Here is a 3,015-nt window from a genome sequence, read left to right as displayed (position 1 = left end):
CTGAAACCATTGCAAGTTAACACAAGTTGAGGGTTAGCGTGAATTAACTCACGCTGGAATTATTTTTGAAAATTTGAGGTAAAAATGAGCAAAATAGAAAGGGAAAAGAACAATTTTCATCCAGTGATCCGAAATAATAAAAAGCGTCCAATTTAGTGGAAGAGGTCGTTGCATGAATGAAAAGATAGTAAACCTTATTAATACTTTCATTTCTTTTATCACCTAGTGAAAATTTCATGTGCATTTTGTGAATTATCTAATTTGTAACCACTTCTTTTTCGTTGATACATTATGACATGAAAAGATTATGTATTTTGTAAACACTTGTCTCCATTTCACACTTCTTTGAATTTATAAGAAGAATATTACGCTATATTGTCTTAGTTACGCTACGAACCTTTATATTGTTATAAAATACATAAAACCATTATGGATGCAGTCGTAAATGCACTTGCGATGCAATTGTGAAAACCTCTAAAATCATTATTCCGCGGATACGTTTGCGTACCACAAATTAAAACTATTTTACACTTAGGTCATTATAAAAAAAGGGGCGTTAAATAATGCTCCAATATCTGTAAAGTATGTCACATGTGAAATTATACACGAATTTCATGTTACCAGAAGAAAAATCAAAAGGGCATGTCGAATGCAAAAAAATTGAAACACAAATTATATTACAAGGCTGTGGAATGATACATTCAGATAGTGGCATCAATCATGTTTTCTTAGACTTAAAAGGAGAAGGTAAAAGTGTCCTTGTACTAGGAAAAGAGGAACACACAAATAACAAATTAAGACAAGATGGTTAATTCCCTCAAAAAAAAAAAAAAAAAAGACAAGATGGTTAATATTCCAATCATTTTCTTCCCATTCTGACCAAAAAATAAAATAGGGGTCCTTGTACTAGATAATCTCACTCAGCACAAACTGAAAAGGTCCATCAAAAGTGTATTTATCTAAGGGATTTGGTTCATGTGAATAGTCGGTAAGACGAGAAAATCAATGATTGATATTATAACTGCACATGATTTTGTTATACATGTGCGTACAATATCAATCATTAATTAACTCTTGATATTACTCATTTTACTTTGTAAAGTGAGTTGTTCACTTTAAACGAGTTTGATCGATATCTAAGCTACCCCTGAAGTAATCAACACCTCTTTAACATGGATTCTCACTGCAAAACATCATTTGTTTCTTCCTTGTGTACATGGATTGTGATACTTTCATCTGTTGGAGGCTTACATGGACATGCCATGGCTATGAATTTTGGGATCTGATCTCCTGGCATCAACACAGGCAAGCTTTCAGCATAGCTCTGCTTCATCATCTGCTTAACAAAAAACAATACAAATCAATCTCATGAATCTTTCCTCCAATTATGTGTGTATATGCATAGACAAGAAAAAAAAATTTATTTAGCTACTAGACTACTTGACAAAAAAAATTATTTATCCTAAAAAAAAATATCTTTGTCACGCTTTTATTCTGTGTAATTTTGTTATGATGATTAAATTTATAAATATGCATTCCTTTGTTTTGTTATACACATATTTTGAACAAAGAAAAAATAGCTTTAATTTTAAGAAAAATTCAAATATATACTTTTATCTTTCATTGAATCAATCACTCATTTTTTTTTTAATCAGACTCAATCACTCATTTATTAGTTTATTTCTTCATTAATACAAGTGTAAGATCATTAATAAAATAAATGTATAATTGGCAAAAAAAACTAATTAAGGAAGGCACTAAGGAAGCATATAATATAAAAATTAATTAATATTTCAAAACAAAAACAAACATTAACTCTAAAATTATATATTTATAAATATGTGATTTACCAAAAAAAATATTTAGTACTACATATTAAAACTTTAATATTAAATTCTTTAGTGAGAAATAACATGGGAAGATAATTACCACAAAAGGAAATGCTGGTTTCTGAGGAGAGGAAGTTAAGTCAGTTTGTATCTGAGCTTGAGAATTAATGACCCCAGAAGAATATGGAAACAAAAATTTGAGCTTATTCCAATGTAATAAGCAACAAAAGAAGACACAAATGAAGAGTAAACAAGCAAAGAGAAGTGCTAAACCCAATGGAAGACCAATGGTTATTTTAGTTGCTGCTGTGTCTTGAAGTTCCATTTCTCTAATTCTCTCTAGACTAGACTCAAACTATAGGTAGTGTTGTATTTGTCCTTGTTTAGATTAACTTGAATTATGAATCGAATCATAGAGTATTTAAATAAGAAATGAATGTGGCAACTTTGCTTTTAGATTGTCAATTAGGTGAGAGATGGTGGGGTGTGCTTTTTAGTGGGTGGACCTTTGAAAGAGTGTGACATTTTTGTTATTGAAGTTGACATGAGGTTGTATACCTTATTAAGGTAATTCATATTTTGTACGGAAAGAGAATGGTCCTGCATTTCTACATGGGAAAGAGCAATGAAGTCCTTACAATTATTATGTTCTTGATTCTTTTTCTTTAATATATACTTATTATTTTTATTATTGACCGTCTCAATTTTAGGAGAAATTAGTCGTAATAAATTGATAATTGAAAGTTCAGATGGAGATAAGAGAAATCTGACTAAAAATTGTTACAATCAGGAATTGATTAAGGGTTAAACATTTCCTTAACCAAATAACTAAGGATTACAAATACTTAGAGCACCTCCAATGGTGCTCTTATTTAGAATAGTTTAAGTGGCTCCTCTCTGCATACGCATCATATATTCACTTCATTTTTAATTATAATGTCTAATAAACACTAATTCACCCCGACCCAACAACTCTTAAAAAAATCACTTAATTTTCAATATTGAATTCATGTATTAATTTTTCACTTGAAATATGATGAAAGAAGTTGAACAAAGAATCTTTGCAATAGGACCACATTTATACAAGAGAGAGGGAGAGAAATAAATCCCTCTTATTTCTTATCAAACAGGAATAGCTAATAAAACTTTACATGCTATTAGGCAAAACATCTCCCATTTAAGATAC

At 30.0% G+C, this 3,015-nt stretch overlaps 1 pseudogene across 1 annotated transcript; it reads right to left on the bottom strand.

The window, feature by feature from the left end:
- Positions 1-650: 650 nt before the first annotated feature.
- Positions 651-2,224, bottom strand: LOC146922934 (uncharacterized protein At5g65660-like; annotated as a pseudogene). Its single transcript, XR_015012649.1, has 2 exons — positions 1,930-2,224; positions 651-1,336 (listed from the first exon to the last, which is right to left on the bottom strand). The product of XR_015012649.1 is annotated as an uncharacterized protein At5g65660-like (transcript).
- Between the last annotated feature and the right edge of the window lie 791 nt (positions 2,225-3,015).

The sequence above is a fragment of the Medicago sativa genome, chromosome 5 (genome assembly GCF_051527215.1).
Source record: "Medicago sativa cultivar Bolivia chromosome 5, Bolivia_mono, whole genome shotgun sequence".
NCBI lineage: Eukaryota > Viridiplantae > Streptophyta > Magnoliopsida > Fabales > Fabaceae > Medicago > Medicago sativa.
The sequence above is the reverse complement of the archived record's forward strand: the minus strand, read 5'-3'. Positions and strand labels throughout refer to the sequence as shown.